At 43.8% G+C, this 23,613-nt stretch overlaps 1 protein-coding gene and 1 long non-coding RNA gene across 14 annotated transcripts in view; one reads left to right on the top strand and one right to left on the bottom strand.

The window, feature by feature from the left end:
• The window catches only part of LOC110496582 (oxysterol-binding protein-related protein 3), a 36,509-nt gene extending 27,033 nt beyond the window's left edge, over window positions 1-9,476 (bottom strand). For 9 of the 13 annotated variants that reach the window (XM_090209081.1, XM_090209082.1, XM_090209083.1 and 6 more), the window contains exon 1: window positions 9,336-9,451. The gene's annotated coding sequence lies outside the window, so the exon portion shown is untranslated. Of the gene's footprint in view, window positions 1-9,335 lie in introns of all 13 variants that reach the window. The other 4 variants (XM_036953330.2, XM_036953329.2, XM_036953331.2 and 1 more) reach the window with 4 other exon arrangements.
• Window positions 9,461-11,150, top strand: LOC149975622 (uncharacterized). The gene is made up of 2 exons (XR_016488595.1): window positions 9,461-9,590; window positions 10,028-11,150. It is a non-coding gene; the product is annotated as an uncharacterized LOC149975622 (long non-coding RNA).
• The last annotated feature ends 12,463 nt before the right edge of the window (window positions 11,151-23,613 follow it).

Below are 23,613 nucleotides of genomic sequence, written 5' to 3'. Positions count from 1 at the left end.
AGGAAAGCTGCCGTTACCGTCAATATTACTCGCCAACGTGCAATCATTGGACAATAAATTAGACGAGGTACGATCACGAATATCCTACCAACAGGACATCAAAAACTGTAATATCCTATGTTTCACGGAATTGTGACTGAATGACGACTTGAATATTCAGCTAGCGGGATATACGCTGCACCGGCAGGATAGAACACGAGGGGGGGTGGTCTGTGCATATTTGTAAACAACAGCTGGTGCACAAAATCTAAGGAAGTCTAGATTTTGCTCACCTGAAGTAGAGTATATTGTGATACATTGCAGGCCTCACTACTTGCCTAGAGAATTCTCAGCTATACTTTTCGTGGCTGTTTATTTACCACCACAAACAGATGCTGGCACTAAGACCGCACTCAGTCAGCTGTATAAGGAAATAAGCAAAGCAGAGTCGGCGCTCCTAGGGGCTGGAGACTTTAATGCAAGGAAACTTAAATCAGTTCTACCAAATTTCTATCAACATGTTAAATGTGCAACCAGAGGGGAAAAAATTATAGATCACCTGTACTCCACACACAGAGAAGCATACAAAGCTCTCCCTCCATTTGGTAAATTCGACCACAACTCTATCCTCCTGATTTCTGCTTACAAGCTAAAATGAAAGCAGGCTACACCAGTGACTCGGTCTATAAAAAAATGGTCAGATGAAGCAGATGCTAAACTACAGGACTGTTTTGCTATCACAGACTGGAACATGTTCCGGGATTGTTCCGATGACATTGAGGAATACACCACATCAGTCACTGGCTTTATCAATAAGTGCATTGAGAATGTCGTCCCCACAGTGACTGTACGTACATACCCCAACCAGAAGCCATAGATTAAAGGCAACATTCGCACTGAGCTAAAGGGTAGAGCTGCTGCTTTCAAGGTGCGGGACTCTAACCCGGAAGCTTACAAGAAATCCCACTATGCCCTGCGACAAACCATCAAATCAAGCAACGCGTCAATACAGGGCTAAGATACTACACCGGCTCCAACGCTTGTCGGATGTGGCAGGGCTTGCAAACTATTAGACTACAAAGGGAAGCACAGCGGCGAGCTGCCCAGTGACACGAGCCTACCAGATGAGCTAAATCACTTCTATGCTTGCTTCGAGGCAAACAACACTGAGGCATGCATGAGAGCATCAGCTGTTCTGGACGACTGTGTGATCACGCTCTCCGTAGCTGACGTGAGTAAGACCTTTAAACAGGTCAACATACACAAGGCTGTGAGGCCAGACGGATTACCACGACGTGTGCTCCGGGCATGTGCTGACCAACTGGCAGGTGTCTTCACTGACATTTTCAACATGTCCCTGATTGAGTCTAATACCAACATGCTTCAAGCAGACCACCATTGTCCCTGTGCCGACGAACACAAAAGCAACCTGCCTAAATGACTACAGACCCGTAGCACTCACGTCCGTAACCATGAAGTGCTTTTAAAGGCTGGTAATGGCTCACATCAACACCATTATCCCAGAACCTCTAGACCCACTCCAATTTGCATACTGCACAAACAGATACACAGATGGTGCAATCTCTATTGCACTCCACACTGCCCTTTCCCACCTGGACAAAAGGAACACCTATGTGAGAATGCTATTCATTGACTACAGCTCAGCATTCAACACCATAGTACCCTCAAAGCTCATCACTAAGCTAAGGAACCTGGGACTAAACACCTCCCTCTGCAACTGGATCCTGGACTTCCTGACTGCCGCCCCCAGGTGGTGAGGGTAGGTAGCAACACATATGCCACGCTGATCCTCAACACTGGAGGTCCCCAGGGGTGTGTGCTCAGTCCCCTCCTGTACTCCCTGTTAACCCACAACTGCATGGCCATGCACGACTCCAACACCATCATTAAGTTTGCAGACAACACAACAGTAGTAGGCCTGATCATCGACAACGACGAGACAGCCTATAGGGAGGTCAGAGACCTGGCCGGGTGGTGCCAGAATAACAACCTATCCCTCAACGTAACCAAGACTAAGGAGATGATTGTGGACTACAGGAAAAGGAGCACAGAACACACCCCCATTCTCATCGATGGGGATGTAGTGGAGCAGGTTGAGAGCTTCAAGTTCCTTAGTGTCCACATCACCAAACTAGAATGGTCCAAACACACCAAGACAGTCGTGAAGAGGGCATGACAAAGCCTATTCCCCCTCAGGAAACTAAAAAGATTTGGCATGGGTCCTGAGATCCTCAAAAGGTTCTACAGCTGCAACATTGAGAGCATCCTGACCGTTGGCATCACTGCCTGGTACGGCAATTGCTCGGCCTCCGACCGTAAGGCACTACAGAGGGTTTTGCATACGGCCCATCACTGGGGCTAAACTACCTGCCATCCAGGACCTCTACACCAGAAGGTGTCAGAGGAAAGCCATAAAAAATTGTCAAAGACCACAGCCACCCCAGTCATAGACTATTCTCTCTACTACCGCATGGCAAGCGGTACCGGAGTGCCAAGTCTAGGACAAAAAGGCTTCTCAACAGTTTTTACCCCCAAGCCATAAGACTCCTGAACAGGTAACCAAATGGTTGCCCGGACTATTTGCATTGTGTGCACCCCCCAAACCCCTCTTTTACGCTGCTGCTACTCTCTGTTTTTCATATTTGCATAGTCACTTTAACTATACATTCATGTACATGCTACCTCAATTGGCCCGACCAACCAGTGCTCCCGAACATTGGCTAACCGGTTAGTCAACTGAATTTTGGCCCATTCCACCTGACAGAACTGGTGTAACGGAGTCAGGTTTGTAGGCCTCCTTGCTCGCACATGCTTTTTCAGTTCTGCCCACAAATTTTATATGGGATTGAGGTCAGAGCTTTGTGATTATTAACTTTGTGACCATTAACTTTGTTGTCCTTAAGCCATTTTGCCACAACTTTGGAAGTATGCTTGCGGTCAGTCAACATAGTACCCTCCAAACTCGTCACCAAGCTCGGGGCCCTGGGTCTCGACCCCACCCTGTGCAACTGGGTACTGGACTTCCTGACGGGCCGCACCCAGGTGGTGAGGGTAGGTAACAACATCTCCACCCCGCAGATGCTCAATACTGGGGCCTCACAAGGGTGCGTTCTGAGCCCTCTCCCTGTACTCCCTGTTCACCCACGACTGCGTGGCCATGCAAGCCTCCAACTCAATCATCAAGTTTGTGGACGACACTACAGTGGTACGCTTGATTACCAACAACGATGAGACGGCCTACAGGGAGGAGGTGAGGGCCCTCGGAGTGTGGTGTCAGGAAAATAACCTTCCACTCAACGTCAACAAAACAAAGGACACGATTGTGGACTTCAGGAAACAGCAGAGGGAGCACCCCCCTATCCACGTCGACGGGACGGTAGTGGAGAGGGTAATACGTTTTAAGTTCCTCGGTGTACACATCACGGACAAACTGAATTGGTCCACCCACACAGACAGCGTCGTGAAGAAGGCGCAGCAGCACCTCTTCAACCTCAGGAGGCTGAAGAAATTCGGCTTGTCACCAAAAGCACTCACAAACTTCTACAGATGCACAATTCTCTCCTTCTCTCTTTCTTTATCTCTCTCGGAGGACCTGAGCCCTAGGACCATGCCCCAGGACTACCTGACATGATGACTCCTTGCTGTCCCCAGTCCACCTGACTGTGCTGCTGCTCCAGTTTCAACTGTTCTGCCTTATTATTATTATTATTCGACCATGCTGGTCATTATTGAACATTTGAACAACTAGGCCATGTTCTGTTATAATCTCCACCCGGCACAGCCAGAAGAGGACTGGCCACCCCACATAGCCTGGTTTCTCTCTAGGTATCTTCCTAGCTTTTGGCCTTTCTAGGGAGTTTTTCCTAGCCACCGTGCTTCTACACCTGCATTGCTTGCTGTTTGGGGTTTTAGGCTGGGTTTCTGTACAGCACTTTGAGATATCAGCTGATGTACGAAGGGCTATATAAATAAATTTTATTTTATTTGACAATCGAGAGCATCCTGTCGGGCTGCATTACCGCCTGGTACGGCAACTGCTCAGCCCACAACCATAAGGCTCTCCAGAGGGTAGTGAGGTCTGCACAACGCATCACCGGGGGCAAACTACCTGCCCTCCAGGACACCTACACCACCCGATGTCACAGGAAGGCCATAAAGATCATCAAGGACAACAACCACCCGAGCCACTGCCTGTTCACCCCGTTATCATCCAGAAGGCGAGGTCAGTACAGGTGCATCAAAGCAAGGACCGAGAGACTGAAAAACAGCTTCTATCTCATCAGACTGTTAAACAGCCACTACTAACATTGAGTGGCTGCTGCCAACACACTGACTCAACTCCAGCCACTTTAATTATGGAAATTCATGTAAAAATATATCACTAGCCACTTTAAACAATGCTACTTAATATAATGTTTACATACCCTACATTACTCATCTCATATGTATATGTATATACTGTACTCTATACCATCTACTCCATCTTGCCTACGCCGTTCTGTACCATCACTCATTCATATATCTTTATGTACATATTCTTTATCCCTTTACACTTGTGTGTTTAAGGTAGTAGTTTTGGAATTGTTCGGTTAGATTACTCGTTGGTTATTACTGCATTGTCAGAACTAGAAGCACAAGCATTTCGCTACACTCGCATTAACATTTGCAAACCATGTGTATGTGACAAATAAATTTGATTTGAACACGGAAGAACCATTTGCAACCAAGCTTTAACTTCCTGACTGATGTTTTGAGATGTTGCTTCAATATATCCACATAATTTTCCTACCTCATGATGCCATCTATTTTGTGAAGTGCACCAGTCCCTCCTGCAGCAAAGCACCCCCACAACATGATGCTGCCACCCCTGTGCTTCACTGTTGGGATGGTGTTCTTCAGCGTGCAAGCCTCCCTCCTTTTCCTCCAAACATATCGATGGTCATTATGGCCAAACAGTTCTAGTTTTGTTTCATCAGACCAAAGGATATTTCTCCAAAAATTACAATATTTGTCCCTATGTGCAGTTGCAAACCATAGTCTGGCTTTTTTATGGCGGTTTTGGTGCATTGGCTTCTTTCTTGCCGAGCGGCATTTCAGGTTATGTCGACATAGGACTCATTTTACTGTGGATATAGATACTTTTGTACCCGTTTCTTCCAGCATCTTCACAAGTTCCTTTGCTGTTGTTTTGCGATTGATTTGCACTTTTCGCACCAAAGTACGTTCATCTCTAGGAGACAGAACGCATCTCCTTCTTGAGCGGTGTGACGGCTGCGTGGTCCCATGGTGTTTATACTTGCGTACTATTGTTTGTACAGATGAAATGTTTTTTTCTGAGGTCTTGGCTGATTTATTTTGATTTTCCCATGATGTCAAGCAAAGAGGCACCGAGTTTGCAGGTAGGCCTTGAAATACACCCACAGGTACACCTCCAATTGACTCAAATGATGTCAATTAGCCTATCAGAAGCTTCTAAAGCCATGACATAATATTCCGTAATTTTCCAAGCTGTTTAAAGGCACAGTCAACTTAGTGTATGTAAACTTCTGACCCACTGGAATTGTGATACAGTAAATTAATTATAAGTGAAATAATCGGTCTGTAAACAATTGTTGGAAAAATGACTTGTGTCATGCACAAAGTAGATGTCCTAACCGACTTGCCAAAACTATAGTTTGTAAACAAGAATTTGGTGGAGTGGTTAAAAAACGAGTTTTAATGACTCTAACCTAAGTGTATGTAAACTTCCGACTTCAACTGTACATAAAAAAATCTGCATTAGAAAGTATTACCTACACATATTGAGCATAGCTCATGTTCTAGACAGAAGCATGCTACAAGGCAGACCAATCCGAGATCTTCTCTTGGCATGTCCAGCCTATCCATTATCTCAGCCAATCATGGCTCGTGGGAAGGTTCCTGACTTTTTCCATGGCTAAACCAACTAGGCTCCTAATTTAACAAATGTATTCATATTTACAGATGGCATTCATGTGCCTTAATTACAAACTTGTAAGTTCACATGTTCAAGAAGGCATTTCTGACAAAAAAAAGATAGATTTTTTAAAAATTGTTTACGTTCAAATGCCTCTCCTGTGAAGTAGTGACGCGTGACAGATGCATAATTTCCTGAAACGAGTTATATTTATTAAAAATTAAATACAGAAATATATAAGTCTAAGAGCTTTCCACACCTGGATTGTGCAACATTTGCCCATTATTTTCAAAATTCTTTAAGCTCTGGCCAATTGGATGTTGATCATTGCTAGACAACCATTCAGGTCTTGCCATAGTTGTTCAAGTACACTGAACGAAAATATAATGTAACAAGTGTTGGTCCCATGTTTCATGAGCTGAAATAAAAGATACCAGAAATTTTCCATATGCACAAAAAGCACATATTTCTCTCAAATATTGTGCACTAATTTGTTTACATCCCTATTAGTGAGCATTTCTCCTTTGCCAAGATAATCCATCCTCCTGACAGGTGTGGTATATCAAGAAGCTGATTAAACAGCATTATCATTGCACAGGTGCACCATGTACTGGGGACAATAGCACATCCGGCATCTTCACCTGCGGGATCGTCTGAGACCAGCCACCCAGACAGCTGATGAAACTGTGGGTTTGCACAACCAAAGAATTTCTGCACAAACTGTTTCTGACAGTTTCAGCGAAGCTCATCTACGTGCTCGTCTTCCTCACCAGGGTCTTGACCAGACTGCAGTTCGGCATTGTTACCGACTTCAGTGAGAAAATTCTCACCTTCGATGGGCACTGGCACGCTGGAGAAGTGTGCTCTTCACAGATGTATACTGGTTTCAACTGTATTGGGCAGATGGCAGACAGTGTGTGTGGGCGAGCGGTTTGCTGATGTCAATGTTGTGAACAGAGTTCCCCATTGTGGCGGTGGGGTTATGTGCAGGCATAAGCTACGGACAACGAACACAATTGCATTTTATCTATGGCAATTTGAACGCTCAGAGATAACGTGACGAGATCCTGAGTCCCATTGTCGTGCTTGTCACAAGCAGTTGTACACAATATGTCTAAGAGCTGAAAATGGCCTGCGTAGTCAGACATGTCACCCATTGAGCATGTTTGGGATGTTCTGGATCGACAGCGTGTTCCAGTTTCCACCAATATCCAGCAACTTCAGCTTCTCTCCTATCACAGCCATTATACTCTAACTGTTTTAAAGTCACCATTGGCCTCATGCTGAAATCCCTGAGTTGGTTTCCTTCCCCTCTGTCAGTCAGGAAGGACACATGTATCTTTGTAGTGACTAAGTGTACTGATACACCATCCAAAGTGTAATGAAAAACATCAGCATCCTCAAAGGGATATTCAATGTCTGCTTTTATTTTATTACCCATCTACCAATATGTTCCCTTTTTTGCAAGCAATTGGTGGTTGAAACAGTTTGAAATTCACAGCTTGACTGAGGGACCTTACAGATAATTGTATGTGAGGGGTACAGAGATGATGTCCATGCAGCTTACTCTGACTTGTTTCTGAACTTATTTAGGCTTGCCATGTTGCTTATTGACTCAAGATTTTTCAGTGTTGTTTTTAAGTCATTTGTAAACATTTCAAAAACCATAATTCCCCTTTTAAATTATGGGGTTTATGTGTAGGCCAGTGAAAAGAAAGCTACATTGTATACATTTTAAATTCAGGCTGTAACAACAAAATGTGGAAAAAGTTAAGAGATGTGAATACTTTCTGAAAGCAACTGTATGGAGGAAAGGCAAGCACTTTTTTTTTAAACAGCCTGCTTGAGATTCAAGCTTGAGGTGGTTTTTTTTGCCCTAGCACTACACAGCCGATTCAAATAATCAAAGCTTGATGATTACTTTATTTGAATCAGCTGGCAAAACCCCAAAACTTGCACCCAGTTGGGTCCCAATGAACGAGTTTGGGAATAGCTGCATAAAAGGCTTTGCATGGTAAATCGGACTTCTGCAGTGACCGTACAGCATTTGCTGCGATACGGCCTCTACACAAGTTAGGGCATTCATACTTATTGTGCTTCGCAGAACTGTTATGAAGGAGGTTGTCAAGGTAATAAGTATGTTTATACTGGACCTACCGCACACACCTACCGTCAACCAATCAGGTCAATGCGGAACTACATGAAGCACTCAGCATTGTTACAAAATCTGAGAGGCGCACTGCGATGCGGTACTGGCCTCTGTGTGCCTCCGGAGGCTCCGCAATTGCTTCACACCCTCCATACGGAGACTCCGAACACATACAGATCAAGCATCAATTGGCTTTTAGGTTATGTGGTATATTTCCGCACTAGACATGTCTCAATGAAAAGTCCATGAAGTGACTAAGGTGTTACTGATCATTTCAGACCTACGCTGCATTCATACGCCAGTCTGAACTGGGAAACGCGGAAATTTGACTTGCTAATTAGTTGAACGCCGCACATGTATAACTACAATTCGGAAATGTTCGACTTCCGACTAGCGTGTGAACAAGGCACTGACGAACCAAAATCAACCAATGTGTCATCTGAGAAGGCTAATTAAATAGTCCTGTAATTAATGTGTAGCGTTAATGTGCTATTCGGAACAAGGGAACTATATCCAGTTAGCCAGTCTGAAATGTCAGTTCCTAGTTCCGACGAGGTCATTAACACCGCAACTGACAGCCAAGGTCATCTTTTACCGCCACCACTGCTCGTCTTTCACATCTCTCTCAAAGTCTACCTCGGAACCACAAGGAGCAACTCTGCGCAGCAGGAATGTTCATTCATACCATTGAGAATATTCCAATAGGGGCAGCACGCACCGTATGGTCCAAATTGCTTGTTGGAATTTGCGTTTTACAAATTCAGGCTATCCCCATGTCTTTAGGCTTTCTACAAATAACTTTAGCTTGTATTAGCATGTTATGTCATATGTTATGTCATATATATGACATGCCAATATAAACTAAAATTAAGCAACTTAGTCAATTAAATGTAGCCTAGACTAATCAATTCAAATGTCTAAAAATTGTGAAATTAATTCTGATGAGGGTGACAACTTGATCCATTGCGAAGAGAATGTTCAGATAAACGTTAAATGTTTGGAAATATTCCTTGCAAATTGAACAGATTAATCATTACAGAAATTGAGCTCCGTCCTTTGGACTTGTTTGAAAGATGATCCAAGCAGTTAACATAGTCCCACCCACTAGTAACTATATCGAAAGGGATATGTTGCAAATTAATTAATGCTGCGACCAAAAGCAAGAGACGAGGCGAGAACTGTGTCGCTGCAATTCAGAAAGTAAACATTTGGATATGCCTAAATAGGAAATTGAATACAACAATCGCTTACACGTTTGAGATGAAAACTGCAGTGAATTAAATCCAGCACAAATTGAAGGAAGTATTACTCCATGGCTTGCTGTGTGAATGAATGCTGAGGCTGGGATGCCTTTTGGTCCAATGACTCGCGAGTAAAAAGAGGAAATGGCACTCAACCGGCAGTGACGTGGTAAAAAACGTAGACATTTCCAGGTGGTACGATCAAATATTGAAATAATTTAAGAACTGGAGACTGCGTGCAACATATCAGACCGTTGTTTTCAAGGTAATCTGTTCTCGTAAAGTCTTCGCATAAATGTATATTGATCAGCATTCCGTTGTTGCAGTGGCGTGGTGAGGAAGACTATGCAGAGGGCTCCTGTACATTTGTAAATATTTTGTTTTAAGTATTTTGATTGCATTTTTAAGCAAATATTTGTTTTTGTGACTTCTTGAATTTTCTTAATATTGGGTGGTTTTGTCCAATGGAGTTGCTGGACTAATGGCACGACAGTTTGTTTTCGTCTTGGCTAGGTGGTTAGGTAGCTGGTTATTCAATAATTTGAATGACGCATCAATACAGCATAAGCTGATGTTTTTGTTGCATCAACGATGTGGACTTGTGCATGTGACATTAAACATTTTAAACTTGAGAGGGCCCACCTCATTGGGAACTGTTTCCTGACTACTGCCTATGTGTGGTGATCTTTCTGGCGCTTATAGCTGCCAAGCATCACCCAGGTGGGTGCTACACTTCAGTAGTGGACTATCCAGCCTACCTACAGAGGAGGAGGAGACAACAGACGAGGTGCCTGATGAAGATCTCTGGGCTTGTCTAAGTAATTGACTGACACTGCTCCCTCTCTGTGCCATCGAAGCTCCCTCCTCGTAAACTACTGCCCAGCCTTCCTGAACTGCCTGATGAAGAGCTCAGAGTCCGGACCTGTCTAAGTAACTGGTGCTGCTCCCTCCTCTTAAACTACTGCCCAGCTTTTCTGAACTGCCTGTCTGAACATGACGTTATCATCTGAATCTGTGGAAGACCATCGCCCAAGACCTGACAGATCTCTACATTTGTTTTGTTTGTTTTTACAGGGTCTTTGAGATTCTCTTTAATGAAAAGCGCAATATAAAATACATGTATTACTATTAGAAACAGGTCTTGGGCGGTTGCGCACAGGGAGCAGCGCAACCAGCGGCGACGTCATCCAAAAACATGACATTTTTGGATGAATATAAAATGTTAATATCTTCGTTGTGAGTGATACATTTTTTTTTTTTTGGTCCTCAGCGTCAATTATTTGAATAATTTAATGGGTATTTTGTGCACTAGTGTAACGGATGTGAAATGGCTAGCTTAGTTAGCGGTGGTGCGCACTAAATAGCGTTTCAATCGGTGACGTCACTTGCTCTGAGACCTTGAAGTAGTAGTTCCCCTTGCTCTGCAAGGGCCGCAGCTTTTGTGTAGCGATGGGTAACGATGCTTCGTGGGTGACTGTTGTTGATGTGTGCAGAGGGTCCGTGGTTCGAGCCCGGGCGAGGGGATGGTTTAAAGTTATACTGTTACACTAAGTCATGACTAAAATGTGTTTTTAGGACTTTTAAAATCTGACTTCTCTGGGGCTCCCGTCTAAGGCATTGCATCTGTGCTAGAGGCATCACTACAGACACCCTGGTTTGAATCCAGGCTGTATCGCAACCAGCTGTGATTGGGAGTCCCATATGGTGGTGCACAATTGGCCCAAGCGTCGTCCGGGTTTGGCCGGTGTAGGCCGCCATTGTAAATATGAATTAGTTCTTAACTGACTTGCCTAGTTAAATAATAAACAAATGTGGCCATCTACAGTATGGAAGTTGTCTTTCTGGGTGGGGTGTCAGTTAAACTGCAGTACTGAAGCAAAACTGTAGGAGCCGTACAAACCGTGCTGCTAGACCGGAACCCTGGCCCCTTGGGGCTAGACCGGAACCCTGGCCCCTTGGGGCTAGACCGGAACCCTGGCCCCTTGGGGCTAGACCGGAACCCTGGCCCCTTGGGGCTAGACCGGAACCCTGGCCCCTTGGGGCTAGACCGGAACCCTGGCCCCTTGGGGCTAGACCGGAACCCTGGCCCCTTGGGGCCAGCCCGGCAAGGAAGTTTAGCTATTCATAATGGGGATTCAACTGAAATTTTAAAAAGCATCTTTATTAACCCGAAGGGAAATTCTTGTGATTGTAGCGATTCCCATCTTGCACAGGTTGAGAGCAGTTCTTGACGTGTCCGCGTAGAAATGGTTTTGTTGTGGGTGATGTTCCCATTTAGGTCTATTGCAGGGTATAAAATACAGCTTTCCATTAGGGCTACATTTGATTACAGTACAAATGTGATAAAGTGCGTTCGAGTGAGACGGTAAGAACCGCATGCTCTCCTCTCACCTGTGTTAACACTTCCCGGTTTGTGTAACATGTGACCTGTGGCCTATAACCCATTGTGAAAGTGCCCCTACAGGGATTGTCAGAGAGGAAGAGGCAACACGAGAGGGTCCACTCCCGTCAAAATCTGTCCACATGGAAATACATCTCATCATTATGTACAGTATCTCTGGGATTGTCCATCTACACGTTGTATTGCGGGTGTAGCGAAATGCTTGCGCTTTAGCTCCGACAGTGCAGTAATATCTAACAAGTTACACAACATATATCCAATAGACACAAATCTAAGTAGGAATGAATAATACTTTGTAGCGCCACCTTTTGCTGCGATTACAGCTGTAAGTCGCTTGGGGTATGTCTCTATCAGTTTTGCACATTGAGAGACTGAAATTTTTTCCCATTCCTCCTTGCAAAACAGCTCGAGCTCAGTGAGGTTGGATGGAGAGCATTTGTGAACAGCAGTTTTCAGTTCTTTCCACAGATTCTCGATTGGATTCAGGTCTGGACTTTGACTTGGCCATTCTAACACCTGGATATGTTTATTTTTGAACCATTCCATTGTAGATTTTGCTTTATGTTTTGGATCATTGTCTTGTTGGAAGACAAATCTCCGTCCCAGTCTCAGGTCTTTTGCAGACTCCATCAGGTTTTCTTCCAGAATGGTCCTGTATTTGGCTCCATTCATCTTCCCATCAATTTTAACCATCTTCCCTGTCCCTGCTGAAGAAAAGCAGGCCCAAACCATGTTGCTGCCACCACCATGTTTGACAGTGGGGATGGTGTGTTCAGCTGTGTTGCTTTTACGCCAAACATAACGTTTTGCATTGTTGCCAAAAAGTTCAATTTTGGTTTCATCTGACCAGAGCACCTTCTTCCACATGTTTGGTGTGTCTCCCAGGTGGCTTGTGGCAAACTTTAAACGACACTTTTTATGGATATCTTTAAGAAATGGCTTTCTTCTTGCCACTCTTCCATAAAGGCCAGATTTGTGCAATATACGACTGATTGTTGTCCTATGGACAGAGTCTCCCACCTCAGCTGTAGATCTCTGCAGTTCATCCAGAGTGATCATGGGCCTCTTGGCTGCATCTCTGATCAGTCTTCTCCTTGTATGAGCTGAAAGTTTAGAGGGACGGCCAGGTCTTGGTAATTTGCAGTGGTCTGATACTCCTTCCATTTCAATATTATCACTTGCACAGTGCTCCTTGGGATGTTTAAAGCTTGGGAAATCTTTTTGTATCCAAATCCGGTTTTAAACTTCTTCACAACAGTATCTCGGACCTGCCTGGTGTGTTCCTTGTTCTTCATGATGCTCTCTGCGCTTTTAACGGACCTCGCAAAGTTCAAGGGGGCCGAATACTTTCACAAGGCACTGTATATACATATGAGATGAGTAATGCCAGATATGTAAACATTATTAAAGTGACTAGTGTTTCATTCCTTAAAGGGGCCAGTGATTTCTAGACTATGCCTATAGGCAGCAGCCTCTAATGTGTTAGTGATGACTGTTTAACAGTCTGATGGCCTTGAGATAGAAGCTGTTTTTCAGTCTCGGTCCCAGCTTTGATGCACCTGTTCTGACCTCGCCTTCTGGATGATAGCGGGGTGAACAGGCAGTGGCTCGGGTGGTTGAGGTCCTTGATTATCTTTTTGGCCTTCCTGTGACATTGGGTGCTGTAGGTGTCCTGGAGGGCAGGTAGTTTGCCCCCTGTAATGCGTTGGGCAGACCGCACCACCCTCTGGAGAGCCTTTGCCGTACCAGGCTGTGATACAGCCTGACAGGATGCTTTCAATTGTGCATCTGTAAAAGTTTGAGGGTTTTAGGTGACAAGCCAAATTTCTTTAGCCACCTGAGGTTGAAGAGGCTCTTTTGCACCTTCTTTACCACACTTTCTGTGTGGGTGGTCCATTTCAGTTTGTCAGTGATGTGTACACCAAGGAACTTGAAGCTTCCCACCTTCTCCACTGTGGTCCTGTCGATGGGGGTACACCCTCTGCTGTTTCCTGAAGTCCATGATTATCTCCTTTGTTTTGTTGACATTGAGTGAGAGGTTGTTTTCCAGGCACCACACTCCCAGAGCCCTCACCTCCTCCATGTAGGCTGTCTCATCATCGTTGGTAATCAAGCCTACTACTGTTTGTCGTCTTCAAACTTGATGATTGAGTTGGAGGCGTGCTTGGCCATACAGTCATGGGTGAACAAGGAGTACAGGACCCTGAGAACACACCCTTGTGGGGCCCCAGTGTTGAGGATCAGCGGAGTGGAGGTGATGTTTCCTACCTTCACCACCTGGGGGCGTCCCGTCAAGAAGTCCAGGACCCAGTTGCACAGGGAGGGTTCAGACCCAGGGCCTCGAGCTTAATGATGAGCTTGGAGGTTACAATGGTGTTGAATGCTGAGCTATAGTCAAGTAACAGCATTCTTACATAGGTAAGGTGGGATAGGGCAGTGTGCAGAGTGATGGCGATTATACACTCAAAGTGTTTGTGTAAGAGAGAAGTGAGAACCTGTACTACTTGCATAAGACGGTGCCACATGTTGAGAAGTGGGCACACATACTTTATACTCTTGACAAGCAGGTTCTTTGGGACTTTTGGGAAATAACCTACTGTTCAAATGAGGGTTTTTCCCAAGCACACATATTTCCCTACAGTGATTTAGTGTGCTTTACTGAGCCTCAATTCTAGATTTGTTTACTCAACAAAACAAATGTCTTCCTTTGCGTGACATGAATGACACCTCCTGCCCTAGCCTATTGCTATGACAACACAGACAGGGAAAACAAAAAGCAGAAAAAAATTGTCTGAAAGGCTCGCCGTTGTTGGGTGGGGCTGCTGCCCTAGCCTACCCTCGGCTTGGTCTAATGGTGGATTTGAGCTCCCTGTGTTCATAGCTATTATTGTGTGTGTTTGTGCGAGCGCAAATCAGAGATCACTCTCCAGACTCACCGTGGTTAATCTCCACATAACATACCTGACCAGAATGATTGCCCCAATGGTAAAGACACAGCCTGACCACCGGCTAATGCAGAGTAGACACACCCTCTGCTACATCTAGCTACACACAGGCACACACATAATGAACTAAGTTATGAATGGCATCTACTTATGTACTACTTGTTCTTTCTGATGTGTTTTGGTGATGAAGAAGACACACAATGTTATCACCAACAAAACAGCAGTAAAAGTACAGTAACTGCAGTTGACTGTGGCATTTTGGATGCAGTAATTGCAGAATAACTGCAGGGTACTGCAGTTATACTGCACTCTAACTGCAGTTATACTACAGTGGAGGAGTGCAGTTATAATGCACTCTGACTGCAATTTTTTTCCAAAAGGGCCCCTATCCCCTCTCATCCACCATCCCCTCCAACCAACCTCCTTAGTCTTTCATCAGAGCGATGACATGGCATTGTTATCTATGCACATACGTTACTATTGCTACAAACATATTTGCATAATCCGATAGATTGGCTCCATTTCAATAGCCTATGGTGGCTTCCTTCCTGGACTGTGCCAATAACCAATCAACAGCCACCACATTTGTGTCACCTATCCTGTGTTCTTTGTTAAGATGCACCCCTTCACCCTAAACTACTGTGACTGATCAGACACACTCATCTACAATAAAACAGCCCAAGATCACACAGGTGTCCTGTACACTGAGTGTATAACACATTAAGAACGACATTAAAGATCATCTTCCTAATATTGAGATGCACCCTCCCCTTTTGCCTTCAGAAAAGCCTCAATTCGTCGGAGCATGGACTCTACAAGGTGTCAAGCGTTCCACAGAGATGCTGTCACTTGTTGACTCCAATGCTTCCCACAGTTGTGTCAAGTTGGCTGGATGTCCTTTGGGTGGTGGACCATTCTTGATACACGCGAGAAACTGTTGAGCGTGAAAAATCCAGCAGCGTTGCAGTTCTTGACACTCAAACCGGTGCGCCTGGCACCTACTACCATACCTTGTTCAAAGGCACTTAAATATTTTGTCTTGCCCATTCACCATCTGAATGGCTCACATACACAGTCCTTGTCTCAAAGCTTAAAAAACCTTCTTTAACCTGTGTCTTCCCCTTAATCTACACTGATTGAAGTGGATTTAACAAGTGACATCAATAAGGGATCATAGCTTTCACTTGGTCAGTTTATGTCATGGTAAGAGCAGGTGTTCTTAATGTTTTGTACACTGTGTATATTGAGGAAAGGGTGTCATCTACAGGTTCATTGCAGTCACTGCAGTCTAGATTCCAATTCTATGCCACTTCCCCAGTGTTTCTCACAGTCAGTGGAGGGTGCTGTTGTACCAGGCCAGTCCTAGAATGTGTATTAGGCTTGCTTGTCAGGCTTGTAGCAGTGAAAGCAGAGATCATTCACAGCTGCCCTTCAGATGTTATGGTCCCTAACTAACCTACATAGTAGCTTGCTTCAGTGTTGAAAACACAATGACATCAAGGCTAAATACTCCTCTCTCTGTAATCAACCTCAACTGGTCTATCCTGATCTGTTTCATCTTGTACTTAAGTAATGAGGGTGTGAATGTGTGAGTGTGTCTAGGAGGCTGTCTTTTCTTCCAGTATGTATGTGTGTGTCTCAAACAACAATGGAATGGAGTCTAGAGTGTATGTCCCTTTAGTGTAATTATGTGATTGAACTCCATTACGTGTGCAGATGTTAGATCAAACACATGCAGTGAAAGGTTTCTAAAGCCCTCTCTCTTCATTCTCCACCTCTCCCTCTCCCTTTATTTAACCGCTTCTCTCTCTCTCTGCATTCTCTTCCCCTCATTTCTCTATCGCTCCGAACAGTTTCTCTGTACTGTATCGCTTTCTCCCTTTCAACTGAGAAATAGTGTGCTCCATAATGTGTTCCAGATGTCGACCTCCCTCTACCCTTCCCTACTCTGTGTTCTCAGAAGGCTGACTGAAGTCCTGATAGGTTGGCCACCCCACATACCACGCCGCCCCCTTCCCCTCCTCCTGTATATGCGAGGTGGTACCCAAAATGTCAAGGGTGACTGGAGTTCCCCCAAAACAGTATTGAGAGACTAGTAAATGCCTATTCCATATGGGTGATTCTCATGAAACCAGTTTTAAAATGTCTTTAGCAAACTGAGTTACAATACGATTCATTTTCAAAAATCAACAATCATTCTAATGACCACAATGTCTAGTTTTTGGGAAAGTGTCTTGTTTTAAATACATTTTACATCTTCAAGTTAAGTTAAGTTATTAGCTTTTATGGCTTCGGAATCAGGTTTGTATTCTCAAAAAAAAACTTTACCCCACATCAAATCAAATTGTATTTGTCACATGCGTTGAATATAACAGGTGTAGTAGACCTTACAGTGAAATGCTGAATACAACAGGTGTAGTAGACCTTACAGTGAAATGCTGAATACAACAGGTGTAGTAGACCTTACAGTGAAATGCTGAATACAACAGGTGTAGTAGACCTTACAGTGAAATGCTGAATACAACAGGTGTAGTAGACCTTACAGTGAAATGCTGAATACAACAGGTGTAGTAGACCTTACAGTGAAATGCTGAATACAACAGGTGTAGTAGACCTTACAGTGAAATGCTGAATACAACAGGTGTAGGTAGACCTTACAGTGAAATGCTGAATACAACAGGTGTAGTAGACCTTACAGTGAAATGCTGAATACAACAGGTGTAGTAGACCTTACAGTGAAATGCTGAATACAACAGGTGTAGGTAGACCTTACAGTGAAATGCTGAATACAACAGGTGTAGGTAGACCTTACAGTGAAATGCTGAATACAACAGGTGTAGTAGACCTTACAGTGAAATGCTGAATACAACAGGTGTAGTAGACCTTGCAGTGAAATGCTGAATACAACAGGTGTAGTAGACCTTGCAGTGAAATGCTGAATACAACAGGTGTAGTAGACCTTGCAGTGAAATGCTGAATACAACAGGTGTAGTAGACCTTGCAGTGAAATGCTGAATACAACAGGTGTAGTAGACCTTGCAGTGAAATGCTGAATACGACAGGTGTAGTAGACCTTGCAGTGAAATGCTGAATACGACAGGTGTAGTAGACCTTGCAGTGAAATGCTGAATACGACAGGTGTAGTAGACCTTGCAGTGAAATGCTGAATACGACAGGTGTAGTAGACCTTGCAGTGAAATGCTGAATACAACAGGTGTAGTAGACCTTGCAGTGAAGCCCTTAACCAACAACAGTTTTTTTTTTAAATACCCCCAAAAAGTAAGAATATGTACATGTAGGTAAAGTTATTAAAGTGACTATGCATAGAGAATAGCAGCAGTGTAAAAGAGTGGGGGGGGTCTTATGGCTTGGGGTAGAAGCCTCTTGAACCTAGATTTGGAGCTCCGGTACCGCTTGCCATGCGGTAGCAGAGATAACAGTCTATGACTAGGGTGGCTGGAGTCTTTGACAATGTTTAGGGTCTTCCTCTGACACCACCTGGTATAGAGGTCCTGGATGACAGGAAGCTTGGCCCCGGTGATGTACTGGGCCGTATGCACTACCCCTGTAGTGCCTTGTGGTCAGAGGCCGAGCAGTTGCCATACCAGGCAGTGATGCAACCATGCTCTCGATGGTGCAGCTGTAGAACCTTTTGAGGATCTGAGGACCCATGCCAAATCCTTTCAGTCTCCTGATGGGGAATAGGTTTTGTCGTGCCCTCTTCACGACTGTCTTGGTGTACTTGGACCATGTTAGTTTGTTGGTGATGTGGACGCCAAGGAACTTGAAGCTCTCAACTTGCTCCACTACAGCCCCATCGATGAGAATGGGGGCGTGCTCGGTCCTCATTTTCTTGTAGTCCACAATCATCTCCTTTGTCTTGGCCTTCTCATTACTGAAACGGCTAAAGAGCTCAAATTGGGAAAAGTCTTGATTTAATCTTATAATTGTATAATTTCATTAGAATTTTTTTTTCAGTATTATGTTTAACTCTGGCATTTTCACTAGGGGAGCAATATTAAAAAATAGCCATGTTAAAAAATTTGAAATATTGATTTGTTTAATACTTTTTGGGGACTTAACAGTAATTCTAATTTTGTCAACATTTTGATCAAATGCATAATATCTGATAAAAAAAACATGAGTCATTATAAAATAGATAAATCTCATAAATCTCAGTGATTCAAGAGGAAATTCCGTGAAACTTAACAATTAAGAATTTTTTGGGACAGTTTTGTGAGAATGACTCCCATGTTGCAGTAATGTTAAACCCTTTTGGATTTTTTTTCTGAGTTTTTCAAAGTCATTGTAACATTGTAGGAGTGTTGCATGTGAGATGAGACTGATAGCCCAGCAAAGTCTTCCTCACCCTATCCTCCCCTCTCTCTCCTCACCCCTTCCCCTTCCTCGATGGGAACCAGCTGGGCTTAACTGGGGGATGTGTCGTGGGATAGAGAGGGGGCTGGATGGAGAGCAGGCATGGGGCCCAGGTTCTCCCTTCACACTTATAATACAGGACTAACAGACACACACACTATCATGCAGGTTTAGACACTCACTGGTTTTGACTTGCACACAGTAACACACACAAGCAAACACAAATACATACACGCTCACTGAGCCAGTGGGACCAGAGATAGTTGGTTTGGTTTAGATCTGTAGTCTCTGGCTTGGGTTAAAGCACTTAACGATCCAAACAGCTGCTGCTCATGTAAACTTTCCAACCCTCTCTCCCTCCTCTCTCTCCGTCTGACCCACTCTCTCGCTCACCCTGTCCCCCTCTTTCTCCAACTACTTCTCCCCCTCTCTCCTCCTCTAAATCTCTAACTTCCTTCTACCAAAATCTTTTGCTCTCTCCATTTTCTCAAGCTGGTTAGATGTACACACATACACCCAACACACAGTGGGGAGAACAAGTATTTGATAACCTGCAAAATCGGCAGTGTTTCCTACTTACAAAGCATGTAGAGGTCTGTAATTTTTATCATAGGTACACTTCAACTGTGAGAGACAAAAATCCAGAAAATCACATTGCATGATTTTTAAGTAATTAATTTGCATTTTATTGCATGACATAAGTATTTGATCACCTACCAAGCAGTAAGAATTCCGGCTCTCACAGACCTGTTAGTTTTTCTTTAAGAAGCCCTCCTGTTCTTACACTCATTACCTGTATTAACTGCACCTGTTTGAACTCGTTACCTGTATAAAAGACACCTGTCCACACACTCAATCAAACAGACTCCAACCTCTCCACAATGGCCAAGACGTCAGGGATAAAATTGTAGACCTGCACAAGGCTGGGATGGGCTACAGGACAATAGGCAAGCAGCTTGGTGAGAAGGCAACAACTGTTGGCGCAATTATTAGAAAATGGAAGAAGTTCAAGATGACGGTCAATCACCCTCAATCTGGGGCTCCATGCAAGATCTCACCTCGTGTGGCATCAATGATCATGAGGAAGGTGAGGGATCAGCCCAGAACTACACGGCAGGACCTGGTCAATGACCTGAAGAAAGCTGGGACCACAGTCTCAAAGAAAACCAATAGTAACACACTACGCCATCATGGATTAAAATCCTGCAGCGCACGCAAGGTCCCCCTGCTCAAGCCAGGGCATGTCCAGGCCCGTCTGAAGTTTGCCAATGACCATCTGGATGATCCAGAGGAGGAATGGGAGAAGGTCATGTGGTCTGATGAGACAAAAATAGAGCTTTTGGAGAAAACTTAACAGATACTCCAATACCACATATACAGTCGGGAGAACAAGTATTTGGAAGAAGTGTGTGCAAACCTGGTCAAGAACTACAGGAAACGTATGATCTCTGTAATTGCAAACAAAGATTTCTGTACCAAATATTAAGTTCTGCTTTTCTGATGTATCAAATATTATGTCATGCAATGAAATGCAAATTAATTACTTAAAAATCATACAATGTGATTTTTCTGGATTTGTTTTAGATTCCGTCTCTCACAGTTGAAGTATACCTATGATTAAAAAAAAGTAGGAAACACTGTCGATTCTGCAGGTTATCAAATACTTGTTCTCCCCACTGTAAATGTGGTATTGGAGTATCTGTTATTTGTTAAGTTTTCTCCATTGATTAGTCTGCATGTTGAAGACTAACCAAAAGCACAAAGGGATCATCTATCCACTTCCTGTACTATCACCTCTGTTTATTGTCATAAGCCCAAAGAGATCAGCCTGGTCTCATAGACTAGATGTAACATACTGTAGTAAACAAATCCGGAACACTCAAATGAGTATATGTTACGTTTGGTATGGTTACTTCAGGCAAAAACAAAAGTAGGGTGGTTGGTCGGGGTGGATAGGTAGGCGTGTAATGTGAACATCTAGCAATCAAAGGTTGCCTGTTCAATTATCATCACAAACAATTTTAGAATTTTAGCTAATTTGCAACTTTGTAACTACTTTTACACTACTTAGCATGTTAGCTAACCTTAACCCCTAGCCTAGCTAATGTTAGCCACCTTGCTAATGTTAGCCTTAGCCACCTAGCTAATGTTAGCCACAACAAATTAGAATTCGTAACATATCATACTTAGCAAATTCCTAGCATATTATACCAATTGCAATTCATAACATATCATTTGACATGGAAGATGGACATCCACAAATTAATACATACCATAGGAAACGTAATATACTAATTGGAGTGGTCCGAATGTACTTTTACTATGTTACTTCTACCCCTGAGTCCAGGTTGAAGAGATGCATCTTGTTGCATGTGGCATTTACGTTGGTCTGCAAGGGAATCTGTTTCGCATACAGTTAATAATCCCTATTGAGTCGAGGTCCTCTGAGAAAAGCAAGCCGTTGTGATTGCAGACAAAAAAACGCCATGTGTGTCCAATTAGGGGAATTCCGCTGCTTCGTGTGGGTGTGAGGCAGATCATTACTTCAGAGCCCCCTCTCACCCCTGCTGTGTGTGTGTTCAGAGTGCCCTAAGCTGGGTGGTAAATCAGCATCACTTCAAGGCTATATCACCCTCTGTGTTTTTATATTTGTATATGTGTACATTTGTCATCCCGGGGAGACCAAAGGCCACTAAAGCTGTTACAGACCTAAAGACTACATTTTTTTTGCTTCGTGAACTAGTTCAACTCAAACTGTCACAGTTCTGTTAGATGATGATAGATGTGTCATGTGGATGCATAAGGTTTTCAAAACACACAAACAGACGCTCTACTTGTCTCACACACAGCCACAGAATCACTCAACACAGATACACATACACACAGATCCTGCAAGTTCACTCAACACAGGTACACACACACACACACACACACACACACACACACACACACACACACACGAGTGCTGACTGAGGTGGGCTTTTTCAAACCTGAGCTGTACAGCCGGGAAAGCCAACCCTCCCTAGACGACATACTGTCTCATTCACATATATATACACACACACACCCCCTCATGACCTAAACATCGATGCACACAAACATTAAATAACCTAGATGATATCTCACTTACACACTTACTGCCACATTCAGAGAAACAACTTTTCTTTCTCTCTCTCTTACTGACAGAATGAGGCTTCTCTGTGTGTTGAGGGAGTGAAATGTCATCTGCGCTGGTGTTGATTGGACAGTCCAAGGCTGTGTGGAATAGAGGGATGATTGGAGAGAGTGGCTGATGAAACCAGACTGTGTCTGTCTTTGTGCTCAGGCATACTGACAGACAACTCTGTCCGGGGTCCTAAATGGACCTCTTTGTGAAAGTCTGGAATTGGATAAACTCCAGACGACTATAGCTCACTGAAAAGAGGTTCTCTGTTTACAAGCATGTCTGCCTATTCTTTCTTTTTCACGCCTTCTCCCTCTTTCTATCTCTGTTTCTCCGTCTCTTCTGTTTAACTCCCCCCTCTCATCAGCTCTCTTTACTGAATATCTGTTTACTCTCATAACTAACATTGACTAGCTCTGCATTACGAAGAGACTTTCGTTTAAGACTACTACACTAATTTGTGTGTAATTTACAAAACCATGCAATTACATAGGATCTGTGCAAAGCTGTGATTAAAAATGAGTGTGAAAAATCAAATTATATTCCATGACACTACATAAACTGACTGACAGTGTAACTCGGCGAGTGTCCATGGACAGTGTGTGTGTCTCCACTGATCCAGGGCTGTATCCTGGCTCTCAGAGAGAACTGGGCTTACAAAAATGCATCCAGAGAGAGGGAGAGAGGGAGAGATATTCCTCCCATCGGTCTGTCAGACTGAGAGAGAAATTCATATGAAGAGCCAGACAGGAAATGACCTCGCTGGGGCTGGGGGGTTCCCAGATGGGCTGCATTTCTGACACACACACACACACACACACACACACACACACACACACACAGCTGCATTTCACATACACACAGTTACTCACTCATAACAGAGCGTCCCTGATCCTAGTTCTGTGTAGAGTCATGACACACTGTGATCTCTAACAATAGATATGCATGAGAACGGGTATAATGCTCTTCTCTAACTCTGGGTTCTCCCTCACTGTAAGGCAATTCCTAGGAATTTACCGCTACAATAGTCCGAAAAATGAATTGTCCTGGAAAAATTGCATCACTTGCTTTTCTATAATCTGCGGTTAGAAAGATAAGAAAGATCCTAAAAAAAAATGCTTCTCTGTGACATCATAAGATTAAAAGTAAATCACAGATTTTCAAAATGTTTTAACTTTAGATGATGGCATTGGGTACAACTTTTTAACTACAGATTTTTTTGTAGAAATGCACCATTTTCACACGTTTACACTAGTAATGTACTGGAGATGATGAAAATGAGGTTGAAAGTGGAGTGCTGGAGTTGCCGTGACTGTAAGTCGCTCTGGATAAGAGTGTCTGCTAAATGACTACAATGTGAACATGTAAATGCATGTGGTGCATGTGCACAACTGGCTGGGTG

Source organism: Oncorhynchus mykiss, chromosome 18, assembly GCF_057628025.1.
Source record: "Oncorhynchus mykiss isolate SJ-2025 chromosome 18, ASM5762802v1, whole genome shotgun sequence".
Lineage (NCBI taxonomy): Eukaryota > Metazoa > Chordata > Actinopteri > Salmoniformes > Salmonidae > Oncorhynchus > Oncorhynchus mykiss.
This window is presented reverse-complemented; position numbering and strand designations above follow the sequence as displayed.